The 27,869-nt window shown below is 29.6% G+C and overlaps 1 pseudogene; it reads left to right on the forward strand.

The window, feature by feature from the left end:
- The first annotated feature begins 24,820 nt into the window (after positions 1–24,820).
- On the forward strand, positions 24,821–27,869 carry LOC118646674 (annotated as a pseudogene).

Below are 27,869 nucleotides of genomic sequence, written 5' to 3' on the forward strand. Positions count from 1 at the left end.
AATAAAATCATAAAAAGTGAACATTTTACAAAATATTTCATAGTTTCATTTTTTGCAAAAAGGAAACATTTTATACAAATTATTAAGTATTTCGTAAAATATTTATTTTTCATCATTTGATTTTAATATTATAAAAAACCACATAACTGTTTTTACAAAAAAACATGATGTGTATTAAGTATTATATTATAAATATATTTTTTATATAAATGACTTTTTTGTAAAAACAGCTATGCATTTTTTTATATCATTACCTGATTTTGTATTTGTTTTTTTTCTTCTTTTCCTTTCTCTCTCTTTATTTCTCTCTGTATTTATCTCTGAAAAAACTTAGTATTGTGTAATAAATATTATTTCATAAATAATTATGTTTTTCATATAAATAATATTAAAAGATAAGTATGTATTTTCTTCATATCATTACCTGGATTTATATTTCTTTTCTTCTTTCCTTTCCCGCCCCTCTCTCCTTCTCTCTCTCGCTCTCTATTTATCAATCTATTTCCGTCTTTTTCTTGTCTATTTTTCGATTACAAATATATAATCCTAGAATTTACACACATACACACACACACACACACACACATGTTATATAAATTGTTAAGAAATAGTTAAATATCATAATTGGATTATATAAATTACAACTTACTTGACCGACTCTTTTCACCAAATTTGACAGCTGTCAAAATTCAATCGCAATGACAGCTACTCTCGACTAAACTGTCAAACCACGACTCTCGCACACGAAGCGAGTCAAGCGCGAGACAGCCAATCGCGATCGGAATAAAGCGGCAACAATGCAATCGCGATTAGCAGGCAACTTTAGGGTTACATGGCTATTTTATAAGAGGACTAGAACATGCACGCGCTTCGCGCGCGCCAACTGTTATTTTTTTATTTGTTATTACACCCTGCATAAAATTACTATTGCATATAACATATATACAACTCGTTTATTTCTTAAACATTTCGGCCTTTGAAAAAAGGTTACATAGCTTAATTACATAATAACATAGGACTCTTAATGACTATTTACGCTTTTCTTTGTCATTTCTCGTCTTTAATACATTTTTCATCCATTTTGTACCTATATCTACCTCTGATAACATTTTCCTAACAGAGAAATTTTGTTTTCGCAATTCTGTAAATTCTTCTAATATTGGTTCTAAAGTCTCCACTTTTAAATTGTATAGCCTACACTTTTTCCTTTTTCCAATATCTATTCCCTAATGCCTCGTTTCCGCACTTAAATCTCGCTATCATGGACTAACTCCCTACTTTTATTTTACCCCACTAAAATATACAAAAGCTTCTCATCTATTTTTATTTCTTTGTACACTCTATTATATTTTGCCCATATTATTTTTTCATATCTTCCTTGTTTTTGTTCGTCTCTGTTTATCTTTCTAACCTTTCCAGTGAGAAATAACCATCAAATCGACATCAATTTGATTTGATCAATGCAATTTATATCAATTCTCCCTTAATTTGATATCAATTTGATGGGTTATTTTTCTAATTAAGTTATGTATATACATAAAGTCTTTTCATAGAATTCCTGATAAGTTTCAGAAATAGTTCCGTTGATTTATTTTAAAAAAATTGATATTTGAAAATATGAGATGCTATTTTCCCTTGGCACCTCATTAATAAAAATTGAACGTTTTAACAGCAGTTATACTTGCACCCGTAATAGTTCTAGAGTTTTTGATAGATTTTAACAATAGTTCTGTATTCTACATTAAATATATTTAAACAATTTTTTAATTATACGGCTGGCACCGCACTAAAAAAGTAAACTACCATTTTATAGCGAGTTCCAAACGATTACATAGCATTTTTTAATAGTTCAGCAATAGTTCCAAAGCTTTTTGCAGGTTTTGTCGACAATTCCGGTCTTTAAGCATGTTTAAACAATTTTTTTATTAGACGGCTGGCACCGCACTACAAGAGTAAACTACTATTTTATAGCAAATTCCAGACGAGTACATAGCATTTTTCAATAGTTCTGCAATAGTTCTAAAGCTTTTTGTAGATTTTGTCGACAGTTCCGGTCTTTAAACATTTTTAAACAATTTTTTATTTGATCCTGTCTCGCACTATCAGATATGAATACTACGCTATGGTATTTAAACTTCAGCCAATTTTATGGTATCTGATAGGTATGTGTTAGTAATGTAATTGACATTTTTTAAATTTTAGAGTTGGGTTAGTTAATCTAATTTTTAACTAAGTTAATGAAATTTAATTGATTATGAAATGAATTCTATTATGTTAAAAGTTACGTAAATAAATACTAATTCTATTAAATTTACGTTAAGATTAATTTGTTTCTAGTTAAAGTAAAAGTTAATTTTGAGAAACTTTTTTATATTAAATTAAAAAGTCATATGATTTGTTTAAGTTAAATTACCAACATAATTACAATATTATTCGTCAAATATATTTAATTTTAATATAATATTTTATTTGTAAATCAACTTACAATGTCGCTCTATTGTTAACCAGTAATTCATAACATGTATAAATACTTATCGTTAGAGGTTTAGAAAGAGGTTACTTATAAATACCATTGTTTGTCAAACGAACTGTCGATAAAACCTACAAAAAGCTTTGAAACTATTGCAGAAATATATTGGAGAATGCTGTGTGGTTGTCTGGAACTCGCTATAAAATTGTAGTATACTCTTGTAGTGCGGTGCCAGCCGTCTAATAAAAAAATTCTTAAAAAATGCTTAAAGATCGGAACTGTCGACGAAACCTACAAAGAACTTTGTCACTATTGCAGAACTATTAAAATATGCTATGTACTTGTCTGGAACTCGCTATAAAATGGTAGTTTACTCCTGTAGTGCGGTGCCAATCGTCTAATAAACAAATCGCCTAAAAATGCTAAAAACCGGAACTGTCGACGAAACCTGCAAAAAGCTTTGGAACTATTGCAGAACTATTAAAATATGCTATGTACTTGTCTGGAACTCGCTATAAAATGGTAGTTTACTCTTGTAGTGCGGTGCCAGCGGTCTACTAAAAAATTGTTTAAAAATACTTAAAGACCGGAACTGTCGACGAAACCTGCAAAAAGCTTTGGAACTATTGCAGAACTATTGAGAAATGCTATGTACTCGTCTGAAACTCGCTATAAAAGTGTAGTTTACTCTTGTAGTGCGGTGCCAGCGGTCTAATAAAAAAATTCTTTAAAAATGCTTAAAGACCGGAACTGTCGACGAAACCTGCAAAAAGCTTTGGAACTATTGCAGAACTATTAAAATATGCTATGTACTTGTCTGGAACTCGCTATAAAATTGTAGTTTATTTTTGTAGTGCAGTGCCAGCCGTCTAATAAAAAAATTCTTAAAAATGCTCAAAGACCGGAACTGTCGACGAAACCTGCAAAAAGCTTTGGAACTATTGCAGAACTATTAAAAAATGCTATGTATTTGTCTGAAACTCGCTATAAAATTGTAGTTTACTTTTGTAGTGCGGTGCCAGCCGTCTAATAAAAAAATTTTTTTTTAATACTTGAAGACAGGAACTGTCGACGAAACCTGCAAAAAGCTTTGGAACTATTGCAGAACTATTGAAAAATGGTGTGTACTTGTCTGGAACTCGCTATAAAATTGTAGTTTACTCTTGTAGTGCGGTGCCAGCCGTCTAATAAAAAAATTCTTAAAAATGCTCAAAAACCGGAACTGTCGACGAAACCTGCAAAAAGCTTTGAAACTATTGCAGAACTATTAAAATATGCTATGTACTTGTCTGGAACTCGCTATAAAATGGTAGTTTACTCTTGTAGTGCGGTGCCAGCGGTCTACTAAAAAATTGTTTAAAAATACTTAAAGACCAGAACTGTCGACGAAACCTGCAAAAAGCTTTGGAACTATTGCAGAACTATTGAGAAATGCTATGTACTCGTCTGAAACTCGCTATAAAAGTGTAGTTTACTCTTGTAGTGCGGTGCCAGCGGTCTAATAAAAAAATTCTTTAAAAATGCTTAAAGACCGGAACTGTCGACGAAACCTGCAAAAAGCTTTGGAACTATTGCAGAACTATTAAAATATGCTATGTACTTGTCTGGAACTCCCTATAAAATTGTAGTTTATTTTTGTAGTGCAGTGCCAGCCGTCTAATAAAAAAATTCTTAAAAATGCTCAAAGACCGGAACTGTCGACGAAACCTGCAAAAAGCTTTGGAACTATTGCAGAACTATTAAAAAATGCTATGTATTTGTCTGAAACTCGCTATAAAATTGTAGTTTACTTTTGTAGTGCGGTGCCAGCCGTCTAATAAAAAAATTTTTTTTTAATACTTGAAGACAGGAACTGTCGACGAAACCTGCAAAAAGCTTTGGAACTATTGCAGAACTATTGAAAAATGGTGTGTACTTGTCTGGAACTCGCTATAAAATTGTAGTTTACTCTTGTAGTGCGGTGCCAGCCGTCTAATAAAAAAATTCTTAAAAATGCTCAAAAACCGGAACTGTCGACGAAACCTGCAAAAAGCTTTGAAACTATTGCAGAACTATTAAAATATGCTATGTACTTGTCTGGAACTCGCTATAAAATGGTAGTTTACTCTTGTAGTGCGGTGCCAGCGGTCTACTAAAAAATTGTTTAAAAATACTTAAAGACCAGAACTGTCGACGAAACCTGCAAAAAGCTTTGGAACTATTGCAGAACTATTGAGAAATGCTATGTACTTGTTTGAAACTCGCTATAAAAGTGTAGTTTACTCTTGTAGTGCGGTGCCAGCGGTCTAATAAAAAAATTCTTTAAAAATGCTTAAAGACCGGAACTGTCGACGAAACCTGCAAAAAGCTTTGGAACTATTGCAGAACTATTAAAATATGCTATGTATTTGTCTGAAACTCGCTATAAAATTGTAGTTTACTCTTGTAGTGCGGTGCCAGCCGTCTAATAAAAAAATTTTTTTTTAATACTTGAAGACAGGAACTGTCGACGAAACCTGCAAAAAGCTTTGGAACTATTGCAGAACTATTGAAAAATGGTGTGTACTTGTCTGGAACTCGCTATAAAATTGTAGTTTACTCTTGTAGTGCGGTGCCAGCCGTCTAATAAAAAAATTCTTAAAAATGCTCAAAAACCGGAACTGTCGACGAAACCTGCAAAAAGCTTTGAAACTATTGCAGAACTATTGAAAAATGCTATGTACTTGTCTGGAACTCGCTATAAAATTGTAGTTTACTCTTGTAGTGCGGTGCCAGCCGTCTAATAAAAAAATTCTTTAAAAATGCTTAAAGACCGGAACTGTCGACAAAACCTACAAAAAACTTTGTCACTATTGCAGAACTATTAAAATATGTACTTGTCTGAAACTCGCTATAAAATGGTAGTTTACTCTTGTAGTGCGGTGCCAGCCGTCTAATAAAATAATTGCTTAAAAATGCTTAAAGACCGGAACTGTCGACGAAATCTACAAAAGCTTTGACATTATTGCAGAACTGTTAGAAAATGCCATAAAGTTGGTTGAAACTCGCCAAAAAGTGGTACCTTACTCTTGTAGTGCAATGCCAACAGCCAAATTGAAAAACTGTTTAAATATATTTAATGTACAGAACTATTGCTGAAATTTATCAGGAACTCTAGAACTATTACGGGTGCCAGTACTATATTGTTACTCCATCGCTGTTAGAAGGATAGAGAAGAGACGTTGAACCCCACGACAGTAACACACATTTATCAAGTAATTCTTAATTATCTTAATTATCTTTTTTGCCAATACATTAAATATAATTATAATTCTTCTTTTTATTTGTATTGATTAAAAAATTAATATATTGTTATGTAAAATGTATATTTTTAATTGCAGGTACGCTTAACTGAATACCATATCTAATTGTATATAATTGTATGTGGCGCCATATATAATGCTGTGTTAGTAGTGCATTTTATATATAATTATATATAGCATTATATACAACTATATAGTCATATATAGCCATATATATTAATGTGGCTAATCTGGGTCTATATATAATCAGATATAGCACCATATCTAATTTTATATAATTGTATCTGACGCCAGATATAATGCTATGTGAGCATCCTATATATAATTATATATAGCATTATATATGGCGCCATATACAATTAGATATGCAGACTTGCCCGCTAGTTAGAGCGCGGTCACTCGTAGCGTGGTTAAGGCAAGCAAAAATTAGCTTCTTGTTCCTATCTGATGTGGAAGAGGACTGAGACTATTTTTATGATTTACTCATTAGAAATATCTATATATGGTTATTTATATATAAATATTTATATATCTGTATATGGTTACATACAATCTGATTGTATATAATGTTAATTATATATAATCATATATGATTATATATAATTATATGTGGTTGTATATAATTATATATGGGTATGTGGTTATATATGTTTATATATGGTTACATACAATCGTATGTGATTGTATAATGCCATTTTTTTATATGATTGTATATAATGTCATTTGAAGATCTGAAGAAAATAATGTTATTGAACTTTTACGAGAAAGAAATCTTGATATCTCAAAATTGAGTGTACCAATTTATTTGGATTGGTTGCAATTGAAAACTCACATTAATATTATCTCATGAAAAAATAATTTAGATATAATTATATATAATTATTTTTTCTCGGAAAGATTCATATATAGACTCAGTTGTTCTTATTCTTTCATATATGAAACTATATATGACTTTATAGGATTATATATATATCTATATATGATTACTCAACTTCAATAGATACAATCAGATATGACCTGATATTATTATATATAATCATATAAAGCATTTGCATTTCTTCAGATATAAGCCGGCAAGAACAATGGAGTCCATATATAAAAATATATATAAATTATATATAGTGCCCATAAATAATTTATATATAATTATATATGCTGGTATATATAAATCATATATAATTACATATAATTATATATAACGTCATATATAATTATATCTAAATTATGTTTTCCTGAAATAATATTAATGTGAGTTTTCAATTGCAACCAATCCAATTAAATCGGTACACTCAATTTTGAGATATCAAGATTTCTTTCTCGTAAATTCATTATTTACATTATACATAATAATTTTGTTTTAGTAAAATAAAATTGTATGTAGGCACATTGTAAAGCCTCTTGAATGGCAAACTGGATTTACATGTGTGTATATTACATATGAATCTGATCTGAAGAAAATAATGTTATTGAACTTTTACGAGAAAGAAATCTTGATATCTCAAAATTGAATGTACCGATTTAATTGGATTGATTGCAATTAAAAACTCACATTAATATTATCTTATGAAAAAATCATTTAGATATAATTATATATGACGTATTTAAATATATTTGATTGATTTTATTGATCTTTCGACTGATTTGTGAATGTATATGTACTTAACGTTTTTTTTTTACTTTTATAAGGTTTTGATAGAATTTATCTTCTTTTTGTAAAAATCAAGTGATAGTGTTTCTTACATAATTTTATTTAAATTGATTTATTTATTATACATTATTCATTTTTTAATTATAAACATATGTAGATGTACATAACATTATTAATATTTATATTGAATATACATGTATACGGCAATCATATTTGTTAATGCACATATGTATAAATTCTAATAACAATATTAGTAAAAACACAATATAAACACAACAAATAACATTAATATAAATAAAATTATATATGTATATACATATATACAGGGTGACAGCTAACTGGCAGCCAATCTGTAATAGATAGATATATATAGATATACTAATAGATAGATGTATAGATATACTAATATAGAAATAAACATAAATATATATATATATATATTTACGTTTATTTGTATATTAATATATCTATTAGTATATTTGTATACATCTATCTATTAGTATATCTATATATATATATACATATATCTATCTATTACAGATTGGCTGCCGGTTAGCTGTCACCCTGTATATATGCATATACATATATAATTTTAATTATATTAATGTTATTTGTTGTGTTTATATTGTGTTTTACTAATATTGTTATTAAAATTTATACATATGTGCATTAACAAATATGATTGCCGTATAGTCATGTATATTCAATATAAATATTAATAATGTTACGTACATCTACATATGTTTATAATTAAAAAATGAATAATGTATAATAAATAAATCAATTTAAATAAAATTATGTAAGGAACAAACTATCACTTGATTTTTACAAAAAGAAGATAAATTCTACCAAAATATAACCAAAATATATTTTTACCTTATAAAAGTAAAAAAGAAACGTCAAGTACATACACATTCAAAAATCAGTACAAGATCAATAAAATTAATCAAATATATTTAAAAAACTTCGAAAAATCCTCCAAAGAATAAAAATTTATTCGAAAATTATTTAAGAAATGAAAATGTTTACCAATTATAAATATTGAAACAAAAACTTAACATGTTCGAGTAGCATTAATTATATTCTTGTATACTTATCAATATCAATAACATAATATTTATACCTTTTTTTTCTTATCTTATTTTAATCCTGATCCTTATCTTGTTTCCCGTTTCTTTCTCTCTTTCTCTCTTTTTTTCGTACCACACAATTTTTTTTTCTTAATTTTATATTCTCAACTGCGAGGTTATTTAATTCGCCATACAATATTTTTAGCAGTAATGCCTGTAATTGTCAACTATATATTTAAACTTATTATAATAAGAACTTAATTAATATACATACATTTACATAACAATATATCAATTTTTTAATCAATACAAATAAAAAAATTATAATTATATTTAATGTATTGGCAAAAAAAATAATTAAGATAATTAAGAATTACTTGATAAATACGTGTTTCTGTCGTGGCGTCCAACGTCTCTTCCTTACCCTTCTAACAGCGATGGTGATACAAAAATGGTTATATCATAATATTATTATATTAAATTAAATATGTCATAATATATTGTATTAAATTTCAACTTACTTTGTTAAGCATCAGTTAAACGTATCTGCAATTCAAAACAAATACTCTCTGCTATTTTGTAATCTTCCAGTCTAAGTAATTTTTTCCCGGTATTTTTCTTGCTTCTTTTTGTGTCTTTCCGTCTCTCAAATCAAACTGTCAAAAACTGTCAACTATAAACTGTCAAACTTCACACACGAACGAAGCGAGTCAAGCGCGAGACAGCCAATCGCGATCGGAATAAAGAGGCAACAATGCAATCGCGATTAGCAGGCAACTTTAGGGTTACATGGCTATTTTATAAGAGGATTTACGCTTTATTAATTGTAGAGATAAAAGATATGATGGGATATTATTTGGATGTAATAGATATTATAAAATATCTTACAATATCTTATAATATTTTAAGATATTTTTGTGGGATATCGAAATATATTAATGGGACATCATATGATATCTTAAGATATTTTACGATATTTTAAGATATTTTTGTAGGATATCTTGGGAGCTACCCATTGAGATATCCGTGGGATCGCCTTCGTCTGCCTGGGATAATTTGGGATATCCTCAGGATAAAGTGTGCTGTGTGGGATATCTGTAAATCGTATGGTTAATAATTTCTTATAAGAAGAAAAGTCTCGTAGATCCGATGAGAAGTGCGCGTTCGTAGGCGAATATATGCTTTGACATTAGCAGACGAGTTCGCGGCGAGTTTCACATGATATATAAAGTTGACAAAAGTAATATAGGGAAAGAAGCTCAGGAAATTACAAAGGGTGCGTTCCGTTATTCACTGTCAGTACTGGCAACACTACGAAAGCCGTTCCAAAATTCATTACAGCGTACTGCGACAGCACTGCAAAAGAACATCGATATCATAGATTTTGTCGTCACTTCCTAGGCTGTGTTTCAAAATTGCTCTCAGTACTGAAAATCTATAGTGTACGTAACGGAAACTATAGATTTTTAGTACTGACAGCAATTTTGAAACACAGCCCTACTGTGGCTGCTGCGGCTGAATAGCTGCAGTAATTACAGTACAAATATGGTGACGATGGCGGCGGATAGAAAACTAACCCTGATCGATGCAGAAACTAATATATCCTACGAAATAATAGTAAGCGGAGAAGATGAAGAAAGAGCGTCAACAGGTAAGAATAAGATTTCTTTTATTTATATTAATTTCAGGAAACATAAGATAATAATGCCCCGTTGAAAAGATGAGATGGAAATCCAGATGGTTATCCACGTGTATGTGAATTTCCATGGATTTTGTACGGATGGTTTTGTACGGATTCCATATGCTTATCTATATGGAATCCATACAAACCCATCTAAAATCAAATAGGAATTCACATGTGGATAACCATCTGGATTTCCATCGCATCTTTTCAACGGGGTGACTTCTGTAACTATGCGAGCTAAATCTGATGGCAGATTTATAGTAAAAATTAACCAGAAATTAGATTTTGCTCGATTACTATCATCAGTTTGCTACGAATTATTGTCACCCAAAAGATTACAAATTCTACAAAGTCTGTTGTCAGTAAATTGTCGGCAAAATGCCATAGAAGATATGACAAAGTTTAACGTAATATGATTAGCTGTACTAAACTTTTTTTATCATATTTTTAATGCTATTTTGGTGACAATTTTTTGATATTCATACAAACTTTTGTGTAAAATTTATAGTCTTTATACTGACAATAATTGATATCAGACACTTGGTATAATCTACTTTTAATGGACTGGCTATATGAGATTCTGTCATTTAACAAAATCAATAAAAGAATACCTTTCTCTTAAAATTATTAAAATTAAAATAATTAAAATAAAACTAACTTCATAAGATAAAACCTGAGAAATTACTCGCATAGTTCCAATTAAAGAATATAAAGAATTTGAAGATCACCCTATTAATAAAAATATATAACTACTTATAGTTAAAATAATAATTACAATGAATAAAGAATAATTTATAAAATAAATATTAGTAATAAATCCACTCACTAATGAATTACATAATATAAATATAAATAATAAAACAGGACAAATATAATACAAATAATTATTTGATTTCAAAATAAAAAAAAATTCTTTAGTAAATAATTTAATTGCATCCCTAAAAGGTTGTAAAATCCCCCCCACTCCAACCTTATTAGGCCCCCTACGCAATCTAATAAAGTTAAAAAAGCAACTCCAATCAAAACAACTACCAAAATTATAAATAACCTAATAAAATTTAATAAAAAATAATATATATAATTTATAATTATTACTTATATATTTATAGTATATTTAATTTTAAATCCTAAATTTAATGCACTAATCTGCCAAAGTAATATTTTATTATCTATTTATTTTATTTAAAGATTTTAATCTATAAATAAAGTTTTTTCGTACAAATATCTATAACTTTATTAAAGATAGAATCCAATCTGGCTCACGCCAATTTAAACTCAAATCATGTAAGATTTTAAAAGTCGAACAGACTTAAATATTAAATACCTCCATTTGATTTTTATCTTAATTCAACATCGAGGTCGCAATCATTTTTATCAATATGAACTCTCCAAAAAATATTACGCTGTTATCCCTAAGGTAATTAATTTCTTTTTAATTTAATAATCACTCTTGAATTTATTAATCTATATTTTTATAAATATTTTAAGTTAATAAAATTTAACAATTCTCCCAATTAAATATTAATATTAATATATTTAAATTAACCTCTAAATCAATAATTAATATAAAATTCTATAGGGTCTTCTCGTCCCTTAATCTTATTTAAGCATTTTAATTTAATAATAAATTTTAAATATTTAAATTTAGAAAGCATAGATTTCATTAATCCCTTCATCCCAGTTCTCAATTAAAAAACAAATGATTATGCTACCTTTGCACAGTCATAGATACTGCAGCTATTTAAAAAACTTCATTGAGCAGGACCGATCTTATATTATAATCAAAAAACCATGTTTTTATTAAACAGGTGAATCTAAAATTTGCCTAATTCCTTAATCTAATTTATTTTATTTAATAAAAATTTCTATAAATATCTTCTTTTACTAATATTATCATTTTTACTTTATTTAATTATCGTTTAAATAAATATTTTTTTAAATAATTAACCTAACTATTATTAAAATTACCTTAATCTTTAATTTATAAATTAAATTTTTCCTATAAAATTAAATTTTTAACAATATTATTAAATAAAACATCAATTTCTTACTTTTAATAAAAATTATAGCTTATCCCATAATTTTTTACCTCAAATTAAAAATAATTATATTAAAATTAATTACATATTTTTAAATCTAAGAATAAATTAAATTAAAATTAAAAAAACCTAGATATCCACCAAATTGACTAAAATATATTCTCTAATAAAATATTCATAATAATATTTTCACATTAACTATCATAATTTTTATTAGCTCTTTAGACTTCGAGAAAACTCTAATATAAAATTATTATTTTAATAACCCCTGATACAAAAGGTACAATAATATAAATTTTCTTTTTTAAATTTTCAAATAATCATTTACATTACTACTACACTATAATAAAATTAATTATTTAATATTTATATTAATTCAACTAATTATTTTTCCTATAATTTTAATTACTCATAAATCTTTTACAAATCTTCCCTATAAAAATTATTTTTAAAATTTTCTCCCCCCTTCTCTATAATAAATCTATAAAACTTATAATAAAAATTTTCTTACTAATCTAAGTACATATTCATGTACACTTACTTTGTTACGACTTTTTTCACTTATCCAACTTCATGAAAATGACGGGCAATTTATACATATTTATTAATTAATTTCAATTCTTTATATTAAAAAAAATTACTATTAAATCCTATTTTATATAATTTATTAAAATTATACTTATCATTTAAAAAAAATGTAACTCATTCATAACCCTAAATATTCTATATTTTGATTTGAATTATTATATATAATATTTTAATATTCATTCTACTAAAATAATTTAAACAACAATACATAAAAATAATTTAGGTTCTTCCTATCGTGGATTATCAAATTATCTAACAAGTTCCTCTAACTATTAAAAATACCGCCAAATTATTTAAATTTAAATATATAAATACATAATCTCTAATTAATCTATCTTAATTAAAATAATGGGGTATCTAATCCTAATTTTTTATATAATTTATTTAATAAATAAGCTAATCAAATAATAAAAATATAATATAAACTTTAATATTTCACCATATAAAATCAATATTATATTTTTAATTTAAAATTCTTCTATATATTATTATTAATTAAATATAATTTACTTATAATTTTAGTCTAACCGCAATTGCTGGCACTAAATTTATTATTATTATTTATTTATTTCTATTATTTCTTTTCATAAATTTTTAATCATTTTAAATATTAAATTTTTATATAATATTTATTATTTGAATAAATTATTATTAAATGAAATCATTATTTATATTAAATAAAAATAATAAATTTTAAAATATTAATTAAATTTTTATATATTTAATATTTATATATATTAATTATACAATTATACAATTATAATTATTTTATTACATAATCATTATTATATAATTATTATTAATAATAACTATTATTATATTAAAATATTTTATTAATAATAAAATGCTTATAAATAACCTAAATTTTTTAATGGGTAAATAAAAACTAAAATTTACCGAAATAAAATTTTTTAATGATTAAAATTAATTTATTAAATAAATCATTTTATTCATAAATATTTATTATTATTTTTATTATTTATTTTATTTAATCCATGCCTTTCGGCTTTGGATGACTTCCAGTATACATGTTCAATTATTTACATATATTCCGACACTTATGGTTAAGTACATCACTGCGGTATCAGATAATGTATATACCGGTAAAGATATAAAGGTATAACCGATATAAGATATAAAATATGTGATACACAAACTTAAAGTTACATTTATACATACATAAAGATACCTAGGTATAAAGATAGATAAATAAACATAATAAACATAAACATAAACATAATAAGCATAGATAAAGATATCAGATATAGATATAAGGGTTTTGTATTAACTTAGCTCTTTGGCCTCTATTACCTTTCCTTCACCTCTCTTTGATCAACAGGCTTATATATTCATAATTACAATTACAATTAGTTAACAATTGCTTAACAAGTTAACAAAGAATACAACTTGAAAAACTTAAAATACTTGGAACTTAGAACTTGCAACTTAACACCTAGGACTTACTCAAATTAAATCAACCTAAATTAAATCAAATTAACTCAACTTAAATCAGATTAAATCAAATTAAATCATATCAAATCAGATAGAATCAAATTGTAAAGCTATTTTAAACAGGTCTATTCCTCTTTTCTTTTGCGTCTTTTTCCTTTTCTTCTCTAATTTTATATATTCTTTTTAATACCTCCCATCCTCTTCCATCTTCATTAAATATTTCTTCCGGAGTCATTTCATCTTTTGTTGCCTCGCATTCTTTTAATACGTGTACCATACTCTCCTCTTTCTCTCCGCAGACCCTACACATTTTCTCCTCTTCTTCTCTCCAGTGTTGTCCTCCTCTCCATTCATTCCCACATCTGTACCTTGCAATTGTTATTCTCTCCTTTTTTTTCTTCCTCCCTTGTAGGTATCTTGGCATTTCTTCTGTCATTAAATCTTTATACTTGCTGTTGTATTTGGATTCTTCGATCTTCTTTCTCCTTTCGTCTTCTTCTTTTCTCTTTATTCTTTCCAGCATCTCTCTTACTATCTTCTCCACCTCTTCTTCTTCTTCTCTCATCCTCCTTATCTCCTCTCTGTTTGCCTCTGCCTTCTCCAGTGCTTTCCTTCTTTTCTCCTTCCACTTATTCTTCATCTGTCTTGATTCTTTCTTATCTATTTCTTTTATGCATTCCAAGACTATCTTTTTCTCCGATCTTCTTGTTTTCTCTTCGTATTTCATGGCCCTTCTTAGTGCTTCTTTGCTTAGTTCCTCCATGTTCGTCTCTTCTATCAAAATATAATTCAGTGTTCTTCTATCCAGGCCCAATATCCACTTACAAGGGAACCTCGCGAACTCGAAAATTCTGATTTTAATGAAACTTGGCATAAATGTAGAGGGGGTAAATACATGAATTTAGAAATTTATCGTAGCTGCCCATAAACGGTTTAAAGGGGTGAAACCACTCTTCAAAGATTGAGACATTTTTCGTCTTCTCGATATATCTCGTAAACTAAACAAAATATTAAAAAATGTTTTATACAAAAGTTTTACAATAAAAGTACTTCTATCTAACTACAGTAATTAAATTTAAAAAAAAATTTTTTTTAACTATTTTTTAATTTTTGAAAAAAAAAATTTTTTTTTAATTTTATTAATGTAGTTAGATAGAGATATTGTTACCATACAACTTTTGTATAAAACATTTTTTGATATCTCCAATACTTTTCGAGATATATCGGAAAAAGCAAAAATCTGCTCTACACTATGCACTGAAAAAAGCATGAGAGAATGCGATAGCACCGCGACGGAGAGCGTTAAAAAATATTTTAAAGAAATTTTTTATTAAGGTTTATTTATGATATTGAATATAATATAAGATACTAAAAATATAATAAAAAAATATTAAAAAATTAATAAGTAATGCATTATTTTTTAATTTGCATTTTCATTACCCTGATTCAAAGTATATTGTTGTTCAATGTATAATGCCACACTAAAATATGTTAATTTTGTATCTAGACATGGATATATCTCTATAACATCCACATACATGGATTTATCAATATAAGAAAAGATTTTGAACGCAATACTTTTGCAAGATCGACAGAGAGCGAAATAATGCCTTAATTGACAAATCATATAGCCGATTTGGATTGGCAGATGTCGTCGATCTGCGTCGACTCTTTGGCATGTCACCGCTAATGGATCCGGACCAAGAAGTCTGGATATAAATATTTTATATTATATTATATTATTATATTACTATATTATATTAATATTATTTACTCTTTCTCTCTCACTCACATCAGCATGCATTCACGTGCGACATTATTATATTATATATTATTACATATTATTATATTATACAAAATATTATCATTTTATATTACTTTATTTTATTATATTTTTAGTATCTTATATTATATTCAATATCATAAATAAACCTTAATAAAAAATTTCTTTAAAATATTTTTTAACGCTCTCCGTCGCGGTGCTATCGCATTCTCTCATGCTTTTTTCAGTGCATAGTGTAGAGCAGATTTTTGCTTTTTCCGATATATCTCGAAAAGTATTGGAGATATCAAAAAATGTTTTATACAAAAGTTTTATGGTAACAATATCTTTATCTAACTACATTAATAAAATTAAAAAAAATTTTTTTTCAAAAATTAAAAAAATTGTTTAAAAAAATTTTTTTTTAATTGAAAAAATTGTTTAAAAAAATTTTTTTTTAAATTTAATTACTGTAGTTAGATAGAAGTACTTTTATTGTAAAACTTTTGTATAAAACATTTTTTAATATTTTGTTTAGTTTACGAGATATATCAAGAAAACGAAAAATGTTTCAATCTTTGAAGGGTGGTTTCACCCCTTTAAACCGTTTATGGGCAGCTACGATAAATTTCTAAATTCATGTATTTACCCCCTCTACATTTATGCCAAGTTTTATTAAAATCAGAATTTTCGAGTTCGCGAGGTTCCCTTGTTAGTATACTTTCTCTTTATTCTATCTATTCTTTCTTCGTTTCCCCAGCCTCAAATTTCCGTTCCGTATAAAGCTACACTCCCTACCAGCGCCTTAAACATTTTCATTCTTCTTTCATAATTCTCTTTGAACAGTCTCTCTCCAATGCTCCATGTCTGTTTCATTGCAATCGTCGCTCTTCTCATTCTTTCCAAAATATGTTTTTCCGCTCCGCCGTTCTTCTGCATGATGTATCCTAGATACTTTATTTCTTTTACCTCCTCTACTCTTTCCTCTCCCCATTTCCATTCCCTCTTCTTCACGCTTCCTCTTCCCTTCTCAAATACTAATACCTTCGACTTTTCTGGGCTGAGAAGTATACCTTTTCCTTCTGTAACGAGCCGTTCCTCCGCCACGTTAAGGCATACGGATACGAGGCCGTTACCCTCCTACCTCGTGTAGTCCCCTCCGCTTATCTCGTTCTCCCCGCACACCTCCGCTCCTCTTGTCACCAAACGGGGGCTATAAAAGCCCTCCGCTGGTGATAAGAAAGCAGATCTCCCCGGTCTAGCGTATTGAGCCGACCGATCCACTCAGCGAATTGAGCTGAGCACCCAGAGCACGCACTGAGTGCCGAACTTAACCTAAAACCCGGCTTCCCGCACTAGCGCGTACTGAGCGCTTCCTCGCGCCACGTAGTGAGTGGCAGAACACCGCCCCGCTCGTCACCCGGATCCCGGTACGCGTAGTGAGCTACCGATCCCGACCGCACACGGGGACCCCGTACTGAGGGGAAACCGCCGACGCGGAGGATCATCCACGCGGGATGATCCTCGACGATAATAACAGCTGATCGTCGAACAGCTGATCACCGTGGCTGTCGAGCCGAGCTCCGCACCGTACCGCGCAGTCGCGCACCGCCGCGGCCAATCGTGACGCCGCACCGACCGACTCGGCAAATGCGAACGCCGCACCGTACCGCGCAGCCGCGACCGTAACGCCGCAGCCAATCCGGCTACCACCGCGACCGACACGAACGCCGCCACGCATTACACCGCCGCGATTACACCGCCACGAGTACTGTAATCCGTAAGACCGGCCGCTAACGCCGATCGACGCACCGACCGACACACGGGCCGTACGCCCGCCGCAGCCAATCCGGCACCGAATACTCGACGCGCACATGCGCCCCGCGACACACGTCGCCATAACCGATCACCCGCGACTCGCATAGCGAGACATTAGTTGTAAGTACTAGAGTAGGGACTTTGTATATATTAGCCAGGATTTAGTAGAATAAATATTAATTGTCTAAACTTACACCGCTTGCCTCTATCATTCATTCAACCAGCCCGCCGCCCGAACCCTGAATTAACCGCGGCTATCCGTAGCACATTACGATAGAAAATTCACGGTTACACTTCTATATACTTTTTGAATCTCTTCATCATTCCTTTTAGTTCTTGCTCATTTTTTGCTAGCAACACTATGTCGTCTGCATACGATATGGACCAAATTTTTTCTCTTCCTATTACTATCCCTCCAGTTTGTTCTTTTCTCATCTCTGTTTCCAGGTCCGTAATATAGATGTTAAATAATGTTGGACTCATGGGACATCCTTGCCTTACACCGTTCCTGGTCCAAAACTCTTCCGTTTTCCTGTCTCCTATTTTTATCACATTCCTCGTCTCTTTGTATGTTTCCATTATCCTCTTCCTTAGATTATCATTTATCTCCATCTTCTTCAACATCTCATTTAGTCTTCCTCTCTCCACCCTATCGAACGCCGCCTTGAGGTCCGCGAAGAAGGCGAATACTTTTCCCCCTTTCTTCTCTAGTTCTTTATTTACTAAGTAATTTAGAACGTATATTGCGTCTGTTGTTCCTCTTCCTTTCCTGAATCCAAATTGGGTTTCTTCTAGTTTTCCATCCATCTCTCTTTGTAATCTTTCATTTAGTATGTTTGCATATATCTTATACGCTGTGTCCATTAATGTTACCCCTCTGTAATTCTTAACTTCGGTTTTGTCGCCTTTTTTATATATTGGGCTTATTAGCCCCCTGTTCGAGTCATTCGGGATTCCTCCTTTTTTCCATATTCTATTTATTAATTTCCAAAGCACCTCTCCTTTTTCCTCCGGCATCAGCCTCCATGCTTCGTTCTCTATTTCGTTTTCTCCTGGTGCTTTTCCTTTTTTTAACTCTCTTAGTTGTTTCACTAATTCTTCTTTTGTTATTTCCTCTCTGTTTGCCATTTCCTTTTCTTCTTTTTCTTCTTTTCTCTCTTCTCTCTTTTCCTTTTCTTCTTCCCAAATTATCCTCTTCTCCGTACCTCCTAATAATTCTATGAAATGTTTCTTCCATTCCTTCAATTCAATATTTTCGTCTATTCTTTCTCTTCTTTTTCTAAATTTGTTGATATATTTCCACACCTCTTCCTCCGATCCTATCAATTTTATCCTTTCTTCTTTTTCCCTTTCGTGCTTCTCCCTTTCTTCTTCGCACCATACTTTGTACTCTTTCTTCTTTCTAATATACTCTTCTCTACTGATTTTTTCTTTTTTCATTCTTCTCATATCCCTTCTTAGCTCTCTTTTTTTCACTTTCCATTCCTTGCTATGCCAACCTCTTTTTCCCATCTTCCACGGAATTATCTTCTTCTTCTCTTTCATAACCGAGTTCTTTACCTTGTCTTGTAGCTCCTTCCAGATCTCTTCTTTCCCTTCCTCCAAGCACGTCCAACCTTCACATTTGCTGTGATAATATTCCACTGCTTCCGTTGTCCATATGCATTTCTCTTTTGTTATTGCGTCGCTCTTCTTTTTTTCCTTTTTCTTTCTCTGTCTTCCCTCTTTCTATTTCCACTTCCAGCGGTACGTGATCCGATTCTGTTCTGTTTCCTTCTTCCATTTTTACTACTTCTTCTAATGCTTTATCATTTGTTACTATATAATCTATGACCGATGCTCCTGATTCTCCTATGAATGTCCAGTTTCCTTCCTTCCCCATACTGCCGTTTAGTATCGTCCATCCTCTCTTGTTAATTTCTCTTATCATTATTTCTCCTTCTTTATTTATTATTTTATCTTTCGATTTTCTGCTTTCTTCGTCTTTCTCGTTTTTTACCTCTATTGGTCCTCCTTTATTTCCTGTTCTTGCATTAAAGTCGCCTCCCATTATCAAATATTCTTCCTCCTTCTCCTCCACTTCCTCTTTTATGTTCTCCAACATTTCTTTAATATTCTGACTGTATATTGTAAGTATTCTCCATTTCTTTTTATTATATTCCAAATTCATTTCCATCGCTCCCTTGTTTATCTTCCTTGTTGATGCATTATCTATTTCCTTGTTTACTGCCATTATAATCCTCCTTTTGCTCTTCCTTTTTATTCTCCCTTGTCGCCGCTATATAGGATCACTCAAATTTGTTTGGAAGTTTGCTTTTGATTCTTCTCCATGCTTCTTCTTCCATCCACGTCTCTGTTAGTCCGATTATGTCGAATCCCTCGAGGTATTCCCATGTTTCTTCGCATTTATTTGTTATGCCTGCTATGTTCCAAAAGTTAATCTTTAGCCCTGCCTCCTTCTCCCCTCTCTCTCCGTGGTTCCCGTGTCCTCATCCTCTTCTTTTCTCCTCCTCCAGTTTTCCTTCTTTTTCATTCCATCTGAACCATTTCTCTTCCACTTTAATTTTCTTGTACCCTATCCTTACGTTTTTTACTCCTTTCTCCTTTTCTTTTTTCGCAATCTCTCTCAGTTGCTGTTGTATTTCTCTTTCCTTCTTCGTTAGGTCATCATCTATTATTACGCCTCTTTCTAAGTCCTTTTTCCTGCTCATAATATTCCTCTTCTGTTCCCAGCTGTCAACCTCCGCCACTACCATCTCCTTGTTACCTCTTGTCATTATACTGCTCGCTTTCCTGATTTCCACCTTTATTTTCATTTTGTCTTCGATAAATTTTGTCACCTCCTGTTCTAATCCCTCTTTTCTCCATTGTGTACCTTTTATCACAATCCTGTTTTTTCTTTCTTCTCTTTCCTTCTTTTCGTTAATCCATTCTAACGTTTTGATTCTCTCCACTAATCTTCTTTTTTCTTCTAACCATTCTTCCTTTTCTCTTCTTTCCTCTTTTCTCGCTATTCTCTCTTCTGCCATCTGTTCTTTTAACCTTTCCATTTCTTCTCTCATCTCTCTTCTCAATGCTTCTATCTCCGAACAGATTTTTATTAGTCCTTTCCCTAGCGTGTCCTCGCCCCCTATCACGTATTTGTCTAGTGCTTTTTCTTCCCCTTTCGGTTTGTTCTTGCTTCCTGCCGGTCTTTCTGCCATTGCTGCCAACTGTCTTGTCGCTGTCTTATTATTTCCCTAACTCCTTGCTTTCTATTCCCGCGTTGCTTTCCTCCCTAACCTCACCGCACTGTCTGTTTTACTTTCTAATTACTTCTGTCTCTTCTTCTTCCTTTCCTTTCCTTTAATCTCAAGCCTTCCTCTTCCTTCCCTCCTTCCTTTTTGGTATTTCTTATTCCTGTTCTCGGCCTTCTTTTTCTTCTTTTCCCACCTTTTATAACACTACACTCTTTCTCCACCCACGCTCTCTCGCTATCCAACCGGAAGTCCATTTTATTCATAAATAAAAATACTAATAATTAATAAGCACCATATATTAATTTTATTTTAAAATTATAAAAAAAAAATCTAATTTAAATAAAGTCCCATGTATATATAATCAATTTTTTAATAAAAATAGTTAAAAAAAAATAAAAAATTTAATTAAATTATTATTAATAAACTTTATTTTTTACTTTAATTAAGGTTTTCTATTTTTATATTGATTTATTTTTTTAATGAATTTTCAATTAATTTTATAAATTTTTACCATTTTTTAATATTTTTTTTTGTCAATGTTAACTATTTTTTTAAATTCATATCTAAATCTTATAAAATTTTTTAATTTCCTTTAAAATCTCCTCAATGTAAATGAATTATTTTTATTAAACTAAAATTTAACTAATCTATTAATCAAAACCCCCCTTTAATTTTTCCTTTATCATATACAAATATATAATATTTAAAAACTAATTTTTTTAAATACATAAAATAAAAAAAAGTAAGCTAACATAAGCTATTAGGCTCATACCCTAAATATAGACCATTTAATCTTATTTATCTTTAATTTTCTAAACCAAATGATAGGCCTGAAAAAGAATTATTTTGATAGAATAAATCATGTATATTACAAAAAATATATTTTCATTATTGCCCTCCCCCCTTCTCTATATACACACCCATAATTAATAATTAACTCTCTATATTTAATAGAATTAAGCTATTTCTAAAAACTTCAAAAATTCTTATGCTTCTTACATTAAAATATAATAAAAATTATAATAAATATTAATATTTTAAATTAATACTAATTTTTATTTATTATTATTTTTTTATTCTTTAAATTTTTTATTATAACAAATTTATTAATGATTACATTCATATCTTTATTTTTTAATGATCTTATAATTATTTGATTTTTTATAGAAATCATAAATTTTTTATTTATTTATATTTTAAGTAACTCAATAAAAAATAAAAAAATAATCTTTTTTTATTTTTTAATTCAAATTATCCCCTCCTTCTTTATCATTTATACTATAATTCTAAATAATCTTATAATTCTTAATAATTTCTTCTCTTTTTTTAATAATAGCCCTACTAATAAAACTAAGTATCCCACCATTCCATTTATGACTACCTATTATATTTAAATACATAACCTGATATTCTCTTTTTATTCTTCTAACTATCATAAAAATTACACCCTTCTACATAATATCTCTAATATATATCAATACCCTACTTATTTATTTTATTACAATCTTAAGAGCAACTATCCCTCCCCTTTATAATTCTCAATTTACATAATATTAAAATAATCTTATCCTACTCATCTATTAATCAATCTGGATGAATAATTATCCTAATCTCTCTAAAAAATATTATTTGACTAAAATACTTCCTATTCTATTCCTTAACTATAATAAAGATCTTCATTATTATAATCTATTTTAAACTATTTACTAATTATTCATTTAATAATATAAAAACTAGACTTAATATACTAAGTCTAATCTTTATCTTCAATCTCGCAGGAATATCTCCTTTCTCATTTTTGTTACATAAAATGATACTCAATATTTACTTTTATTTTTTACTCTAATTATTTTATCATATTTATCATATTAATACTAAGATCATTACTTATATTAGTTATCTATACAAATATATTAATTTATACAAGATTTCTATTCAAATTTAAATCCAAAATCCTCAATTATAATAATCCCTCTCCCCATCTTCAAACTTACTCACTTTTATATATAAACTCCCTCCTCTCCCTTACTTTATTTATAATCTAAGATTTTAAGTTATATCAAACTCTAAGCCTTCAAAGTTTAATAAATAAGTAAATATTTTTATAAATCTTAACTCCAATAATATAATCCTCATATACTAAATTAAAATAACCCCTCTCTATTTATCCCTATAACTATATACTAAAAATCCTATTCTATCATTAAACTTGCAATTTAATATTTTCTCTTAAACTATAGTATATTATAAATCTATAATTTTATAATTCTTAAAATTAATGTTAGAAAATTTCATTTCTTAAATAAATTTACAATTTACTACTTTAATCAGATATAACATTTTTTACTCTTATATCTATGAATAAATGACTTTACTCAACAAATCACAAAGATATTGGAATTTTATACTTCATTCTAGCTATCTGATCAGGAATAATCGGATCATCAATAAGAATAATTATTCGCCTAGAATTAGGATCATGCGGATCTATTATCAATAATGACCAAATTTTAACTCAATAGTTACTAGACATGCCTTTATTATAATTTTCTTTATAGTCATACCATTTATAATTGGGGGTTTTGGAAATTTCTTAGTACCTCTTATACTCGGATCCCCAGATATAGCTTACCCACGTATAAATAACATAAGATTCTGGCTTCTCCCCCCCTCTCTCACCCTATTACTTCTTAGAAGTTTTATTAACTCAGGGGTAGGAACAGGCTGAACAATTTATCCATCCCTATCATCTAATATTTTTCATAGAGGAGCCTCTGTTTATCTTTCTATTTTCTCCCTCCATATTGCAGGAATATCCTCAATTTTAGGTGCAATTAATTTTATCTCAACTATTATCAATATACACCATAAAAATTTAACTATAGACGAAATTCCCTTATTAGTATGATCTACTCTAATTACCGCCATTTTATTACTCTTATCCCTACCTGTATTAGCTGGAGCTATTACTATATTCTTAACAGATCGAAATTTAAATACTACCTTCTTTGACCCTAGAGGAGGTGGTGATCCTATTCTTTATCAACATCTATTTTGATTCTTTACACACCCAGGGGGTCTATTACGGTTCTTAGGTGAGTTCATTCACTTTTCATATTTCCAGCACTGTCTCCACTGATTGGTGTATACTTTTAGAACTAACGATATACACCAATCACTGTAGCTCACTTTTCACATTTTCACAGTGAGTGATCTCACCTAAGAACTGTAATAGACCCCCAGAAGTCTACATTCTTATTCTCCCCGGATTTGGGCTAATCTCCCATATCATTATAAATGAAAGAGGAAAAAAAGAAACTTTTGGATCTTTAGGAATAATTTATGCCATAATCGCAATTGGATTTCTAGGATTTATTGTCTGAGCACATCACATATTCACTATTGGACTTGACGTTGATACTCGAGCTTATTTCACCTCTGCCACTACAATCATTGCTATTCCCACAGGTATTGAAATTTTCAGATGAATTTCTACCCCCTCCATGGAATAAAAATTAACTATAATCCAACCCTATGATGATCAATAGGATTTATTTTTTTATTTACTATAGGGGGATTAACAGGAATTATATTCTCTAATTCATCTATTGATATTATTTTACATGACACTTATTATGTTGTAGCCTACTTTCACTACGTACTCTCAATAAGAGCAGTATTTGCCATTATTGCCAGATTCATTCACTGATTCCCTCTTATCTCAGATTATTCATTAAATAATTTTTATCTAAATATTCAATTTCTATCTATGTTTATTAGAGTTAACTTAACCTTTTTTCCCCAACATTTTTTAGGACTAAGAGGTATATCACGACGTTACTCAGACTATCCTGATACCTGCCTCTCATGAAATATTATTTCTTCTATAGGATCTCTAATATCTATTATTAGCTTAAGAATTCTTATATTTATTATTTGAGAGGCCCTTGCATCCAAACGAAAAATTATTAATATATTCTTCATAAGACCTTCTCTAGAAATGATATCATTCCTACCCTTCCCTTAATCATAGCTTTAATGAAATTCCTGCAATTTAATAAATTTTAATTTTAATATGGCAGATTAGTGCAAAGGACTTAAAACTCCTTGAAAAAAGACCTTTTTATCTTTTATTAAATATTAATACTTGAATAATTTCCCTACAAAACTCTAATTCACCTATCTTCGATATAATAATTTTTTTTCATGATTTTACAATAATTATTTTAATTTTTATTACTATACTTATTTTATCAATTATAATTACAATAACCTACAATAAATTAACTAACCGATATCTTCTTCATGGACATTTAATTGAACTAATCTGAACTATCATACCAATATTTATTCTAATTTTTATTGCAATTCCATCTATTAAAATTCTTTACCTCACAGATGAAATCTATAATAATAAACTTTTCCTAAAATCCATTGGACACCAATGATATTGAAGATATAAATATTCAGATTTCATAAAAATTGAATTTGATTTTTTTATAGTCCCCAATAATCAATTAATAAATAATGAATTTCGCCTATTAGATGTAGACAATCGATGCGTCCTCCCTACTAATCTCCTTATCCGTATTCTAACTACCTCATTAGATGTAATTCATGCATGAACAATCCCATCCCTTGGAGTCAAAATAGATTCTATCTCAGGACGACTTAATCAAATAAATCTTCTTATTAAATCGTCCCGGAATTTTCTTTGGCCAATGTTCAGAAATTTGCGGAACAAATCATAAATTCATACCTATTGTCATAGAAACTACCAATTTTACTAACTTCAAAAACTGATTAATCTATCTTCTAAATAATAACTAAGCCCCCTTCTCTATTAAATGGCTGAAATGCAAGCATTGATTTTTTAAATCAATTTATAATAGAATTGCACCTATTTTTAATTATTTAAAGAATGAGTTAATTTAATTATAACATTAAAATGTCAATTTAAAATAATACTATTATATATCTTTTATACCTCAAATAATACCCCTCTTATGACTAATAATAATAATTTCATTAATTATTATTATATTTTCAACAATCTCATTCATCTATTATTTTTATATTCCTAATCTAACTTCCTCATATTCCAAATATTCCAAAATTGCACTCCCCAATTGACAATAAATTTGATAATAAATGCTTATAAATATCTTCTCTATTTTTGATCTCTCAACCTCAACCCTCCTCTCACTAAACTGACTGAGAATAATTCTTATATTTTATATTATACCATTCCAATTTTGATTAATCCCATCGCGTTTAACTATTCTTTGAATAAATATTATTAACTTTACACATTTAATGAACTTAAAATTTTAATTAGGTACTCATTTTCTAACATTATCCTATTTATCTCTTTACTTTTACTAATTTTCTTGAATAACTTTCTAGGACTCTTTCCTTATATTTTTACTGCCTCAAGACATAAATTTCTGCCTCTCATTTTCTCTAACATTTTGACCAGGAATAATAATTTACAGAATCTTTAACTATATTAATGATTTACTAACTCATCTTATTCCCATAGAAACTCCATTTATCCTAATACCATTCACAGTTATTATTGAATCTATCAGTCTCCTTATCTGACCAATTACTCTTTCTATTCGATTAACTGCCAACATAATTGCTGGACATCTCCTCCTATCTCTATTAGGATCCTCTGGAGAAATTATTACCAATATTATTATATTTAATTTAATACTTATATCTCAAGTTCTTCTATTTATATTAGAAATCTTTGTATCATTTATTCAAGCATATGTCTTCGCAATTCTATCAACTTTATATAGAAGAGAAATTTAATTAATTATGAATAATCAAAATCACCCCTTTCATCTAGTAACTCCCAGGCCTTGACCTATTATTATCTCATTTAGTCTAATAAATAACTTAATTAGTATAATTATATGATTTCACAAATTCAACTACTTCTTACTTATCTCTATTCCATGTACACTTTTATGCATATTTCAATGATGACGAGATGTAATCCGTGAGTCAACCTTCCAAGGATGACACACAAAATATGTTTTTAATGGCATACGCCTAGGCATAATCCTCTTTATTATTTCTGAAGTATTATTTTTTTCCTTCTTCTGAGCCTACTTTCATTCATCACTAGCCCCTAATATAGAAATTGGTCAATATTGATCTCCTATCAGCATTAAATCCTTTAATCCTTTTGACATCCCCCTGTTGTATCCCTCGTCTCGGGATACAGTGCGGGATCGCTGCCGATGACTCCTCGGGATCAGGTTTCCAAAAGATAACGCCGAGAGTTGATAACAAGAGATATATATTTGTTCTTCTTCTACAATTTCTTTAGCGAACCCGAAAGATGTATATCTAAGTACAGTTTGTAGATTCGACGAGCGACATAGACCCGTCGCTATTATTATTAATAATGAGCCCACTTGTTCTCTTTCCGCGGTCTTTATATACTCAGCCTTTCGGCTTGTTACCAAGGGATGTCACTCACGGTCACGGGCTTTTGGCCCGTGCACTAGCTTAGCGCATTCCACCGGAAATCAGGAGATTTCGGGTGGCAAAATGAGTAACCGGATATGTTGCCCGGTGCGATGTCCGGTGTGAAGGCCGGTGCGATGCCCGGTAGCAAAGCCGGACGGTGTCGTCGCGCGAGGTGTCACTCGACACCCTTATCGTTATTGCAAGTAGTTGGTGTGAGTGTCGCGCACTCACAACACCTCTTATAAATACAATTATTTTAATCTCCTCAGGTCTAACAGTAACCTGATCCCACCACTCTATACTTAATAAAAATCTTAAAGAAAGAAAAAAAA

The sequence above is a fragment of the Monomorium pharaonis genome, chromosome 7, assembly GCF_013373865.1.
Source record: "Monomorium pharaonis isolate MP-MQ-018 chromosome 7, ASM1337386v2, whole genome shotgun sequence".
Taxonomy (NCBI): Eukaryota; Metazoa; Arthropoda; class Insecta; order Hymenoptera; family Formicidae; genus Monomorium; species Monomorium pharaonis.